This window comes from Ursus maritimus, unplaced genomic scaffold (genome assembly GCF_017311325.1).
Source record: "Ursus maritimus isolate PB19 unplaced genomic scaffold, ASM1731132v1 scaffold_16, whole genome shotgun sequence".
In the NCBI taxonomy this organism is placed as follows: domain Eukaryota; kingdom Metazoa; phylum Chordata; class Mammalia; order Carnivora; family Ursidae; genus Ursus; species Ursus maritimus.
In genome coordinates, this window is record NW_024424008.1 from 38,059,957 (window position 1) to 38,074,847 (window position 14,891).

The window sequence follows — 14,891 nt, forward strand, 5'->3', positions numbered from 1 at the left end:
AAAAAAAGAAAGAAAGAAAGAAAAAGAAAAAGGAATTGCAGAGGAAGGAGCATGAGAAAAGCTGTGGAGGAATCCATGTATATGGTACATTTGCAAGTTCCTTAGGAGCACCCGAAACTCTGGGAGCAGGAGCGGGGTGGAGGACATACGGACCTCTGTCGCCTTTAACTGTCTTCACAAGCCATGAGATCAGTGCTTCCTGGAAGACCTGCGAGGAAAGGTTCGGGGCCATGAACCACAGGGGATGCTAGTGAGTGAGTTGGTGGGACCTTCCACGTTTAGAACCTGAACTTGGGGCAGGGTTAGAAGTGGGGGCGGGGGGAAGAGTTGGCAGTAGGGAACAAGCTGACTCCACAGTTCTCTGATTGAGCTGTGATCCGCCCCCCCCACCACCAGTTTTTAACACCTTGTAATATAAAGAGCAGAAATTTAAAAAGAAAGCCAAAGATGACAGTTGTAGGGTAAAAAAGGTGTGGGAAATATGCGAGGAACAGAAGGCTCAGAATTCTGCTCTGCTGTTAGTAACTCATGAAGGGTCCTCAAAAGAACCACAATAGCCGGGCCTGGGGCTTGGGGGAGAGCAGCATGGGGACTCGGGGACCTGCAGAGAGGAGGCTCCAAGGACCCCATGGTTTTTGGCCTGGTCCTTTCATGTCCTGCCCCAGGGAGAACGAGGTTGACCCCGGCCGTCCTGGGGCTGCCTGGCTATTGTCCCCACGCTTGCCTCCTTCACCTCTCTCTTTAGTACGGACTCTGCAGGCTGTGATGGTGGGGATGCTGTCCGCAGAGTACTTAGCACTTTTAAAAGGAGGAGGTGTTCCATAAGCCTTCAGTGAAATCATCCAGACACGTGAACGAGAAGGCAAATCATGCTGGCTGCTCAGAAGGTCCATGGAGAAGGATAAATAAGCATGAGAAATAAGAGTTTTGTCTTCTGACCGAAGATGGCCTGTTATCATTAGCCAAGCTCATTTTCACCAGAAGAAGCAGAAAGCTCTAAGTTACCCAATCCACATGCCAAGATCTTCCTAAATCCTAGACCTTCTTTCATCTCAGTAATGGAGAGGCCAGCTGCCTTCATGTCTCCACAAGGCTCAGCTCTCGCTGATGGAAAGCAGGGAGACAGCAGCCCACTTCCCACTTGACCACCATTACAGACCACATTTGCTACCTTAAAAGCAAGTCAATCCTATTGCCATCACAGTCCCCCATTCCTTAAATCCCAGACACTTGCCTGCTTACCTGCCTGTGCCCCTCAATGAGAAACAAGGAGAGTCTCTCTGTAACCACCAAAAGCTATAGAAGATGAACAGTTATTTCTGGAGATGATGATGGGCATTTGACTTCCAAGACAGCACCATTTAATGCAAGAAATATCTCACCTTTGGCTTTATAGGTTCCTGTGGCCACGATAAGCAAGTGGCTGTTCCAGGAATGAATGATGTGCTGGTGTTCGGTTAAAGGAATAGGCTGGGGGAGGTCCACACCCAGCTGTTCCCTCCTCGTAACATCTAGAGGCACAGACTGCCCCAGCCTCACAGGTGTCACACCACCGGCGTCTGCCTGACATCAGAACCAGCCTTCAATTAGCTGAACAAATGTGTTTAGTGTTGTTACAGATCATCTCAAAGCCATTTATATCTGGCTTCATAATGCATTATGGCAGGGAGGTGGGATGAGGGTGGGAGGTGGCAGTGGAGAGGTCTGGGTAGGAGAGAGTTGCTGAAGATTTATCTTTCTAATTATGCTTTGCTTAGGGCTAATATTAAAATTAGTTTTAATTCCCTGAGCACACAGCAGCTCAGGAACACGCTGGGCATTGGGGAGGCTGGCCTAGGATTTTCAATTTGCTTAGGATAGACACACATGGGTAATGGCAACTCAGCTGTTAAGGTCCAACTCTCCTGCCCCTGGGGCCGGCCTGAGACCTCGCTGTCTGGCTGTCCCATTGTTCACACAAGGAGGGAGCAGTCCTACCACACTTGACTCACACTGGCAAATGGCGTCAGCAGGTGAGCCATGCTTTCTCATTCTCTGGTGAAATATCCCTAGATATGGTAAATAGTATACAATTACTAAATTAATACAGAACGGTGTGTCTCCTTTACCCACAGTGCCAGGGATGTGTTGAGCTAATGACTTTTGCACCTGCTGCGGGTAATTAGTAAGTAATGTACATGGGTGTGTAATTACAGGGTAAACACGTATTTACCAATAACTTCCCGCCAGGTAAGCACCAATGAGCACTGACAGGTAGCTGGTAGGACTAAGTTCGGGTGAAATGATAGCTAACTCAGACTTTGGTTTAACTCTAGGCTCTAATGAAAACTTACTTTCAGGAATATAATTTCATTTATGAGCAAGCTCTCTACCAACAGCATGCCCTCCTGGCTTTTTAATCAAACCAGGAAGCATAAATACCAAATATCCTAAGACATCTTATTCCTATATGAGAAATAGCTAGGTTCAGGAATCAGGAGAGCTCTATGTGGACGTTGAGCAAGACACTCGAGGTTATTCCTAGTTTTTTTTTTTTTTTTTTAATCTGTAAAATGGAGATAAGCCTATTTCATGAGCTTGTTCTGTCTAGTGAATGAAACAATTAACATGGGAGTAGGGTTAGAAATATAAAATCTCACAAGCGTATGTTATTAAAACTATTATTCCAAACTGGCTGACACTATGGGGCCTGGGATGTTCTATGGGAAACCGTAGGAGAGACAGATACGGTCAGACAGGGATTAGAATCCTCCTTCACCCTGTTCCCACCCTTCGTGGTATCTAGAAACCTTCAGTCCTAAGAAGGGAAGCAAAGGCCTTTCATCCTGCAACCTCTCCCTATACACACACACACACACACACACACACACTCACACACCTGCCTGCCACTCTCACAAAAGTTTCTCATGCATAAAACATTATGAGTGTTGATCTTAAGCAGAGTGCAGGGGAGGAATTCATGCTCTGAAGCCTTGAAGACTCCCAAAATGTGTTTAGCTATAGTTTGAACTTCCAGTAAAGCTTTTCAGGCATTTTAGCCACACAACTAAAACGTACTTACGTACTTGTACTTGCACCAACTCTGGCCCTAAAGCCTAAGAATCAAGGATTTGCATAGGGAAGGGCGTGTGCAGGAAACGGAAGGAGGGTGTGGTTGGATGAAACCTGCTAGTTCAGCCTGTAACAGAGCCATTCCTGCCATAGGGGCATATTGTGTCCAGGTGTCCTGTTGTATTTCCTGAATTCTCGTCTCTGACGCTGCCATCCTCTCCGTTTACCCCCACCCTACATGGGGGCACCTCCGATCCCCCAGTTTTCTTTTTACTCGGCAATGAACTTGTGTGGGGTTCATCAGCCCTTCACCCAGAGTTGTCACTGCCAGGCCAATGGCCACATACACAAACAGCTAATCAAGGAGAGAGGCATAATCTGTGCCCTCAGAATATAGTGGAGTTGGGGTGCCTGGGTGGCTCAGTCAGTTAAGCGTCCAACTCTTGATTTCGGCTCAGGTCATGATCTCAGGGTCATGAGATTGAGCCCCATGTCAGCGGGGATTCTGCATGAGATTCTCTCTCTCCCTCTGCCCTCTCTCTAACATACGTATATATATAACTCCACTATATACATGTGTGTGTGTGCATATATATACACACACATATATATAACTCATATATATATATGAGTTAATTGGCCATCTGTGGGTCAAATGCAAGACCTCAGCTTCATTGGGGGCTGAGGCTTAACCAGAGGAACTTACTATCCACAGACACACAACAGAATTAACACTGGTAATACTCCACTTCTGGGAGTTACTCTTTGGTGAGATAGTAACAGATCCAAACTAAGGTGATTTTCTCTGGGTATGCATCAAAATCCACACTTTATTTTGAAGGACATTGGCTATGGCATGATTTTACAAATATTTAAGTAACTGCTTAGAAATGAACAGAAACCCCTTTGACTTTCACTAGATACAATGTGTATTTTTTTTAACTTTGAATAGCTAATCAATACATTCACATAGTTCAAAATTCTTTTTTTAAAGATTTTCTTTATTTATTTGATAGAGAGAGAGAGCACGAGCAGGGGAGGGGGATGGAGAGGGAGAAGCAGGCTCCCCGCTGAGCAGGGAGCCCGATATGGGGCTCGATCCCAGGACCTGGGATCATGACCTGAGTGGAAGGCAGATGCTTAACTGACTGAGACACCCAGACACCCCAACATAGTCCAAAATTCTAAAGAGACACAGGACACCTAGTAGCATCATCTCCTTTAATTCCTGGTGTATACCACCAAGTTCCTCTCCCTAGTGTCACCAAGTTACTGATTTCTTGTTTATTGTTCCAGAAATAGTCTATCATATATAAGCATACACACACACACGCACACACACACACACATGCTTTTTCTCCCCCCTTATTTTACATAAATGTAAGATACCATACATATTCACCTAAGTAAAATCTCATTGGGAATCTTCAAAATATTTTTAAATGACTCAAACATAATTTTCTGATTTATATAACTTTTTTTTTTTTTAAAGATTTTATTTATTTATTTATTTGACAGAGATAGAGACAGCCAGCGAGAGGGAGCACAAGCAGGGGGAGTGGGAGAGGAAGAAGCAGGCTCATAGCGGAGGAGCCTGATGTGGGGCTGGATCCCATAACGCCGGGATCACGCCCTGAGCCGAAGGCAGACGCTTAACCGCTGTGCCACCCAGGCGCCCCTATATAACTTTTATACTGGACTTCAGATTGGATGACCCCCGGCTCCTGGAAGATTCTTCCAATTCTTTGTTAATTTCCATTTGCATGAATACCCATCCATCCCCAGGGTACCTTGTAGGTTGAATGTACTCTCTTTGCTTTTTCAGCAAACACACTATCTTGGGTTCAAACTTGGAAGTGGTAAGGCTAAAAACAGCCATCTCCCCACACAAAATAAACACAAAATAATAGCTTATGTTGCTGATTTCTTTTACTCTCTCCTTTAGCAGAAGCAGTGACATCTGATGATTACTGCTGAGGGCGACCGAGCGCAGGAAACAATTAATTCAGCGCCTGCTATGTGCTGAGCAAGTACATGCATGGCTCCCTCACCCTTCCCACCGCTGGTAGGTGAGGAGTATTATCCCCGCCCGCAGGTCAGATAGCGAGGCTCAGAGAGGAGAGTTTGCTTACAGTCCCACGATTCATTAGTGCGGAGACAGGATTGGAAGATGAAAATGTTCTCTAAGCCCCCACTTCTCCCTCTTCATTATCCTGCCCTACGAAATCTTAAAAGTGCTGAAAAGCCCAGGAATTTTAGAGCAACACTTGAGTATGGTAAGGTGGGAATGCAGTCTGACTTACGCCAAAGCCTCAGCACTAGCACGGTGCTCCAAAGAAGCCAGGGCGTAGTACTTAACCCCTGGTTTGGTGACTGTAATGCTTGGCTTTCCTGCAGAGCATGTCAGAGTAGAATCCAGACTTTCCCCCAAGGCTGGTTAGCACCTGCACTTATTTTAAGTGTTCCCCTGGAAACTAAAAAGTGGGTTAGCTGCCTGCTAACCAGGATTGGGGATGCGCCTGGAACTAATACCTACTCATCTTTGCCTAGATGTAAAATAGGATAACCTGAGTCTCAATTCCTGCTCTTTATTTTTATTTCTAGCTCATAAATTTTCAAAATTGGCTTATACGGAAAAAGTTCGTATTTTCAATTATATCCCTAAATTATTGTGGGGAAAGGCTCCTTTCTTTTTTCCCCATTTTCCCCCTTCTCAATTTCCCTAGACACGGGAAGACTACGGCTGTGGCCGTTTCCATCTGGGTGAACTAGAGGATGAAGACAGACCTTGAGATCTCAAATCTCAGCCCCTCACTCACTGCCTTTAGTCCCTGAAGATGCTGTACAGCCAATGTTTTTCTTCCCATTTTGCCAGTTGGAAAACTAAGGCACGAAAGAGTGGCCAGTGGCCCCCAAGGCCATCCTTCTGAAGAATGACTCCCTAGCACAGGTCTACGTGCAGGAGGCATCTGCAGGAACACGTATGCGGAGCGTCAGCAAAGGGGAAAAAGGAAAGGCGAGGTGTCTCCCATCCACGCTCGGCTCCAGGCCCTGAAAACACTGTGCAAACCACTGTGAGCAGCTAAGGATCCATTTCATTCAGCAAATACTGTTGGTCCCAGCAAAAAGCTCCGGGCCTGGGAATTCCCGCCACGGCAGGAGAATCACATTTCACCAGCTGCTTCTAGCCCAGGATGCAATCCCCGGCCGCCAACACCCATCCCACCTCCAGAAATAGTAAACATCTGCCGAAAGATAGCCCCATTAGCAAAATTCCCCACTTCCGAGGATCTCTGATTGGATGTCTTCTGAGCTTTCTGCACGTTTCCCGCAGCCCTGGCAGTGACACGCTACTTCTCTCGGCCCATTGGAGCGAGCCCAGGCCCAGGCCCGTGGGCGACCCCGATGTGCTGTTCTCTGCTGTCCTCCGCCCACCATCGCTTCCCCTCCAGGAGCACTGACTCTGAGCTGTCACACTCCGGTCAACCAGATGGGAGACCAGCCACAAGGCTGCTAATGCCTCTTGCAAGGACAGGGCTGTGGTCGCAGGCAGGCTGTCTGAGAGCCTCTGTGCAGGAGAGGGTGGGGGCCTCGGCATCGCTGTGGTCACCATAGAGGAAAGGGGCCTTTTGGTCCCGAGGTTGCCGCGGGTAGCCCCGCAGCCCTCCTCCCCAGCACTTGCCGTTCCCGTCCCTTCTGCTCGCGCTGCCGAATTGCAGCCAGCCAGCATCGGAGCAGCGAGCTGACAGCAGAGGGGCTCCAATGAGCTGCGTTCCAGATGTCAGGAACACGCTCCCAGGTAGGAGCCCTGTAGGATATTTATGGCTTTAATTCCTCAGTAGAGGGTTTTGTTCTGTCGCGCAGCGACATATGAATTGCTACTCATTTGCTCCTGTGTTTCTGCGTCAGTGGCAATTATGGAAGGGCTGCTGGCTTCTTGTACGACCCCACAAGTTATGATCCCTACACATTTCAGACGGAGGGAAGCCGAGAAGGATGGCAAACACCGGTGAGAAAGGGCGAGGAGATGGCAGAGTGACAGAGGCGAGAGCAGGCTTCCAAGCCTTGAGGTGGCTGTTGACATGTAAGGGCAGGCGGGGACAGGCCACCTGTTTCCAGGGGGGTTAGATGGCCAGTGTTTCCTGATCAGAGCCAGGGGGAGTTCCGATGGGGGGGGGGCTTTCAGGGATGTGGGTCTAGGACCGGCTGTAGAGAATGTTCTTTGCTCCGCCCAGCAGCTACTACCCCCTTCGTCCACCTGTGACCTTGGAAAAGTCACTGGACCCAAGTTATCTGGATCCTTCTTCCTCAGTTTTCAAATGAGGGCAGGCAGCTTCCCGCCTCCAGGAGGGAGGGAAGAATTCCCGGGTGTATGCACAGACGAGAGATTCCATCCAAAGACCCAGAGTCACGTTGATTTTCATGGAACTGGGGTGTAGTCTGGCTCATCCATAACCATTTTTACACTCAGAAAAGACCAAGGCCTGTCAAAATGCAGTATGCCACCAACTGGGGAGAATAAGTCCCCCTCTGCCCCCTTTTTTGTAATCTGCAACAAATTCATAAAACAAAGAAGCTTTTTTATTTCATTTTGTCAATAAACCTGGCAATGGAAATACCAATTTGAACAGCAATTTTCCCCCTGGTCTGAGCTGAAATTGGCTCTGGATGAATTGGTTTTCAGTCTTTACATGTAAATTCTCTCCACACCCCTCACTTTCACAGGCAGTCCTGGGACATTCCCTTGCTCCACGGCCACTTCTCCGTCCAAACCTCTGGTTCCTGGAAACAATATGCATTTACTCTGCAATGACTCCAGTGCCTTCGGCTCCAAAGTCCAGTCACAAAAGGTATGTTGCCGCCAGAAACTCTGGGAAGAGCTGGAGGTTTCTCATAGCCCAGCAGACCAGGGGAGTGGCTGGCAGCCTGTCCAGGCAGGGTGGAGCTAGGACAGGATACAGGTGTCCTGAGGCCCAATGCACGTTCCCTCTGCACTTCCCTGACCTTCATCTCCCCTACTTCCAGAAACACTCATTGGATCCCAGCTAAGCCCGAAGACCAAATCATAGGTGTAGGTTTTAGCAGATTCTAAACAATTCTGGGACTGATGTCTTCATACAGTAAGGTTGTCATATTTAGCAAATAAAAATATAAAAATAATGTTGAGTGTAAGTATGTTCCAAATTTTGTTTGAGATATACTTACGTTGAAAATTTATTTATTGTTGGGATACCTGGTTGGCTCAGTCGGTTGGGTGTCCACCTTCAGCTCAGGTCATAATCTCAGGGTCCTGGGATTGAGCCCCACATCGGGCTCCCTGCTCAGTGGGGAGTCTGCTTCTCCCTCCGCCTCTCCCTCTCCCTCTGTGCTTTTCCTCTCTCTTTCTCTCAATCTCAAATAAATAAAATCTTTTAAAAAATTATTCATTATTTATTTGAAATTCAAATTTAACTGAGTCCCTATATGAAAGAGGCTTTGCCTCCTCCTCCCTCACATTCTTATAAATCAAACCCACCAGTTTTTAAGAATTCCAACTGCTTGTCCCTCGTGATGCTAAAGTCGAAAGGCCAAAGTGGTCCAGGCTTTAGAGAGACAGATGGTCTACCATCTAGCAACTCTATTATCTTGGGGTCAGCTAATTTCTTTAGGCCTTAATTGACTCATCTGTAAAATGTGGACAACAAATAGTATCTATTTCACAAAGGTATTACAAGGATTAGACAACACATATATAATATCTTTACTGCAAGCACACAGCAAACATTCAGCAAGTTCCTATCGATGATGTTTAAAGTTTTCGTGAATAAATCAGGTTTCAAACAGTATAGTAACACGAAACATATATGTTAAACCAGCAGTTACAAAAATTTTCTCAGACCTCATATTTATTTTAATATCAGTGAAATATATCACTATTCTCTTTTATAGATGAAGGTTAAGTACATTTATAGAGCCTACTGCAATTAAATGACAAAGTTGGAAGTTTGAGAAAAAATATTTTGATTCTCAGGTCAGTATTTTTCTAAGAGTGTTTCACTACTCTGGTCCCTGCCCTCAAGTCGATTATTCTGGGAGGTGTAATGCAATATGGCGTTACTCCCCAAACCAACGCACGTGCCAGTGCCTCGCTGCTTACGCTGGACTTTGGAGACCAGTCCTTTCCCTTAGTTCTCCTGGGTAGTGGGCTATTCTTGACCCAATTAGGAACAGTGTGAGGCACCTGAGGACACTGACTGTATACAAATCTGCAAATTATAGGCACGCAGTGTAGGTGTATGGTCTGGCTTGATCGAACTCAGGAAGACTGTCTGGATTCTTTCTTTCATTTCATAGGACTTCAGCTGTCTAAACCAGCCAGAACTCGCTCTCAGCTCCCGTTCTGTAAGAAATTCCTTCTCCACAGTTCTCTAGATCCAAACCTTGGGTTGAGATTAAAATCTAAAGTAGTTCCAGGCATCCCAAGCTGATTAATATCCCCTCTCTTCCTGGGTTCTACATCTCCCTGCACTATTAGAAATTGGATATGCTGAATATTACTCAGCTATCAGAAAGAACGAGTTCTCAACATTTGCTGCAACATGGACAGCACTGGAGGAGATAATGCTAAGTGAAATAAGTCAAGCAGAGAAAGACAATTATCATATGGTTTCTCTCATCTATGGAACATAAGAACTAGGAAGATCGGTAGGGGAAGAAAGGGATAAAGAAAGGGGGGGGTAATCAGAAGGGGGAATGAAGCACGAGAGACTATGGACTCAGAAAAAAACTGAGGGCTTCAGAGGGGAAGGGGGGCGGGGGAATGGATAGGCTGGTGATGGGTAGTAAGGAGGGCACGTATTGCATGGTGCACTGGGTGTTATACGCAACTAATGAATCATCGAACTTTACATCGGAAACCGGGGATGTACTGTATGGTGACTAACATAATATAATAAAAAAAATTAAAATAAAAAAAAAGAAATTGGATATGCTGCTTTAGTTTCTCTGATGACTGAGAACAGAGGATCCCAGGAGGATGTATGTAGAAGATGAGCCATTAGGCCCTTTCTGACGGCCAACCCAGTGGTGACCACTTTATTCACCAAGGCAGGAGGATGGTCCATGGTGATGGTAGATGCATTCGTGATATTACAAAGTGTGCAGGGACTTTCGGGAACACACCCACTCTCTCTACTTTCTCCATGTTGGTAAAGTCTTCCTTTGATCACCTTATTATTCTTCACATTTTAAACTCCCCCAGCAGCAGTGATGGGTGAATAATACACTAATTTACAAAAAGGACAAAGAGCAGAGCATGAGACAGTCCCTCTTCATGAAAAAACACTACACTCATTCTGCAGCTTGTAGGAATCCACATCTAAAACCCAATGGCCACTGCCTGTCCCTGCTTTCCAGTCTAAGACATTCTCAAGAATTCTCTCTAACTTGCTTTCTGAATAATCTAAAATGCTGCAGGTTTATCTGTTTTACGTTCCTGGCCCTACTTCTAATCAATTTTTTTTTTCACACTTTCCTGTCCTCCAGATAAATCAAATACCAATTTATCTTCTTCTTCCTTATTTTCTGCCTCCTTTCATTTCATCTCTGCTCGTCACTAATCAGCTTGTGCAAGCATCCGCATGAACATCCCGTGTTTATTTGATAGTTCTTGTTTGCAGCAAGGAGTGGTACCTCAAATTCGTCAAATACCCAAGCGATAAGGAAGAACGCTATTAACTGCAAGGAAACAAAGTAAAATATTTAAGGCAATTAGAGAACAATTCAAGCTAGTAATACAATTAATGACTAATAAAGTTTGTATGCAGCTATATAGGGCACAAAGCACCAAAACACCCTGAATCTTATTCGATCTTCACAATATGTGATCTAACCTGATAATAGAGAAAACAGAATGGTGGAGGGGAGTGAAAATGGCATTTATCGTCAACCAGATTAGGTTTGAATCGCAACTCCGCCAGTTATGCATTGCATGGTACCTGGCCGGCATGATGCGGGATCACTTTTCGCAGCTCGAAAATGGAATAAGAATATCCAAGAGGCAAGAGTTTGGGATAATTAGTATGGATGCATATAGAACGCCTCGCTCATGGTTAGTGACTTATTATGATCCTCCTGTAATGACTTAATGTATAAGGAAACGGAGACCCAAAGCATTTTACAAGTTTATTTGAGGTCATATGACTGGTAAGTGGCAGAGCTGGGATTCAAACCAGGCTTTTATGAACAAAAGCCTCTGTGCGGCCCATCCCATCACAACCAGAACCTTTAGCTCAATGCATCTCAGAACCTAGTGTACCCACCAGTCACCTTGTGACAATGTAGGTCCTAAGTATGAGGTTCCCTGAGATTCTGCGTGTTTCACAAGCTCTCTTCGAGACGATGCTTACCCTGTCAGTCCACACTTTGGAGAGCAAAGGGATAAACTATGAATATAAACCAGAATTTAGGATTACCCTGGGGTGATGCAGGTGAGCCTTTAAGAACTGAGGCTTTTACATTCAATTCTTGGTTTCAGCTCTGGTCGTGATCTCAGGGTCCTGACATCGAGCCCTGCATTGGGCTCCACACTCAGCGGGGAGTCTGCTTGAGATTCTCTCTCTCCCTCTCCCTCTGCCACCCCCCTAAAAATAAATAAGTAAATCTTAAAAAAAAAGAATTGAAGCTTTCAGTGTTAGTGATAAAGATAGAATACAAGGGTCACAACCCTTTATTCAATGGGTCGAGTTCTTGCTACGGGCACGACGCAGTATCGAGTGCCTGGGATATGAAGATGAACCAGATATGCTGAGAAGCACATATGTTAGCAAACAACTCTAGCAAATGGGCCTCATAGATTCGGAGGCCGATAGGGTGATCCACACGTTCAGAGAGAAATGCGGGCTGTGTGCTTGCAAATGTAGGGTAAGGACAGATGATGGAGGACCTTGACAGATTCCTCGAGAGCCTGTAACCTCGATCCAAGCCCCCAGGGACCCGCTGTAGGTGTAAAAACAAGTTCAAGTTTAAATCTGGATTGAAATAGACCAAAACCAAGAATGCCAACCACGAGGCTATTGTAGAAAGCAGAGGTGAGCTGTTGTGGGCTTGGCTTTGGTAGAATCCGTGGCAACAGGGAATGAAACAGAACTGTAGGGCATGCTGAGGAGAACCACGGTGCCAGGAGCGCTGGACCTTAAACTCCGAGTGAAGCCTGGGCTCCATGATAGCTATGCCTCATGCGAGCCGTTTCTGAGCTTCCTCCTTCATCCATAAAACACAGACCATCTATTTCAGGGGCCATTGGGAGGATTAAATAAGATAATGCATGTGGATGCCCTTTGAAAACTCTAAAGCACTATATAAATTAAGGAGTTATTATTATTAAGTTTCTCATGCAGTATCTGACACATTATCACTGAATTAATTAAGTCATGAAAGAACGGAATTTAATGAATGCTTGGCTATGAAGAATGAAGAAGAGGAAAAAAACCAAAGGTGATCTCAAAATGTCCAGAGTCCTAGAATAAGAAAATAGTTGTACTGTGTTTGGTGGGAATGGGCGCAGGGAATCCGCAGGGGAATGAGATGGGTTAGGGCTTTGTGAATCTTATGAGAGACTTGGCCATGATAAGCCTGAGAGTCCCAGAGGAAGGACATTTCTCTGACTCTCAAAAGCTATCTGGGATTTTTAATAACGTCACTTAATTTTTATCATCCCCAACACCACCCGTGGTCATTTGGTGCCCAGCTGGTTGGCCTCGGACAAGGTTTTGCTGAGTGTTTGTCACCTCATCTGTAAAATGGGCATACAGATAATACCTACCTTAAAGGAATGCCATGAAGACTGCAATTAATAATACTTATAAAGCCCTTCACCCAGTGCATGGTGTATCCTGGGTTCTTCATAAACCCCTCTCCCTTACTATTGTCATCATTGCTGGTGATGCATGGAGTCCAATGCGCAGGGCTTGAACCCACAACCCTGAGATCAAGACTGGAACTGAGATCAGGAATCAGATGCTTAACCACTGAGTCACCCAGGTGCTCCTGTTATGGTGATATTTAAAACAGAAAACAGAAACATGGAAACAACCTGTGTCCAGATGAAAATATAAAGAGTATTAAAGCTAAAAGGACCCAAAAGATCATGGGTTCAAGTCTTCCCATCCACGCTTCTACCATTCTGCAAAAGAGGAAACTGAGGCCCAAGGAAGAGGCTAATGATCAATGTCATTTCTTTGGGAGCGTTCCCATCGACTCCGAGGGTCCAAAAAATCTCCAGGTAACTAAGTGAAAAAAAAAAAAAACAAAAAAACTGCTGAAAGGACTGATTTGTGAGCTTGCTCCGTGGTTAAGGCCATTCTTTTCATCTAAGCGGAAGTCTATTCCTTCCAAGCTGGACTATTAATTAAAATTCAGTGATGCTAATTTTACTGCCAACTTAGGAGATTCTTATTACATTTATTTTCCAGGTAATTGCTGCTTGTACAGGAGTTCAAATAGATGTCTTTTTTAGATGGTGCAATAGATCAGAATTATAATAGTTAAATTCCTCACCCTTCATTGCGCTACCTCTGATTCTGAAGCCCGCTTACTCAAGTTATACCAAGAACTCCCTCCCTCCTTCTCTCTCTCCTCCTCTCTCCTTCTCTCTCTCCTGTGCTTTTTGCTGTAGTCTGTCCTGTGTTCTCTCTCTCTCTCTCAATGGTAAGATCCACAGAGGCATGGGGTAGCAAAATAGAGTTTCTGTTTTGTTCTTCACCATTTTATCAGACCATTTCCCCTTAGAGGAAGAACCACAGATAATCCTTTACATAGGTATGGAAAGAGATCCCAAGAGCTTCTCCTTACACCAGCCATTTTTATGCTAATTTATATTCCCACTTTGCAGATGAATAAATTGATACTCAGAGGAATAATTTCCCCAATGTCACATGCGCTAATAAAAAAGGTGGATTCTGGCTCCACCTCTTATTTTTTTTAATCTTATGCAGGAAAAAAATTGTAATATGCTGTGCTCCAAAATAGAAAAACAGAGATGGTGAAAGGGAGTGACTTCACTCTCAGGGACGAAGGGCACCTGGAGGGGAGCCGTGGAAGCCGGCTGGAACTCCTCAAGTCCTGTCCAAAATCAGAGGCGCTCTTTCTCCCTCCTGTGTGTTCTTGGGCCTGTCTCTGACAGTGGGAAGATTTTCTTCTCCCTTCTCCATAACACTGACTTCTGTGATGATGCTCCAGGAGGATGAGGCCCCACTGGAAGGCACTTTCCAGGAGGAAGCAGCAGGTGCCTGAGTCCAGGCACAATGAGCTTCATAGCTATGAGCTTTAATGCTCTTGAGACGCTTGGCTCTTCCAGCCAGAGGACCAATTAACTGTATTTTGGGGAAGAAGATGGTTGACAGGCAGAAGCATATATTAATTTTAAAATCTCAAAGCTGGGGTGCCCAGGTGGCTCAGTTGTTAAGCGTTTGCCTTCGGCTCAGCGTGTGATCCCAGGGTCCTGGGGTCAGCCCTGCATCAGTCTCCCTGCTCTGCTGGGAGCCTGCTTCTTCCTCTCTCATTCCCCCTTTTTGTGTTCCCTCTCTCGCTGGCTGTCTCTCTCTCTCTCTCTCTCTCTCTCTCTGTCAAATAAATAAATAAAATCTTAAAAAAAAAGAATTAAAAAATAAAATAAAATCTCAAAGCCAGTTGCCATTTACTGTATCCTTATTATATACCAAGCATGATACTAAGCATTTTACATGCTTCATCTCCATTTGCCCCAACAACCTTGTAAATTGGGAAATATTATTATAATTGGGTCAATTTTATGAGTGAAAAAGCTGAGGCTCAGTAAGTTAAGTAACCAATATGAGGTCATG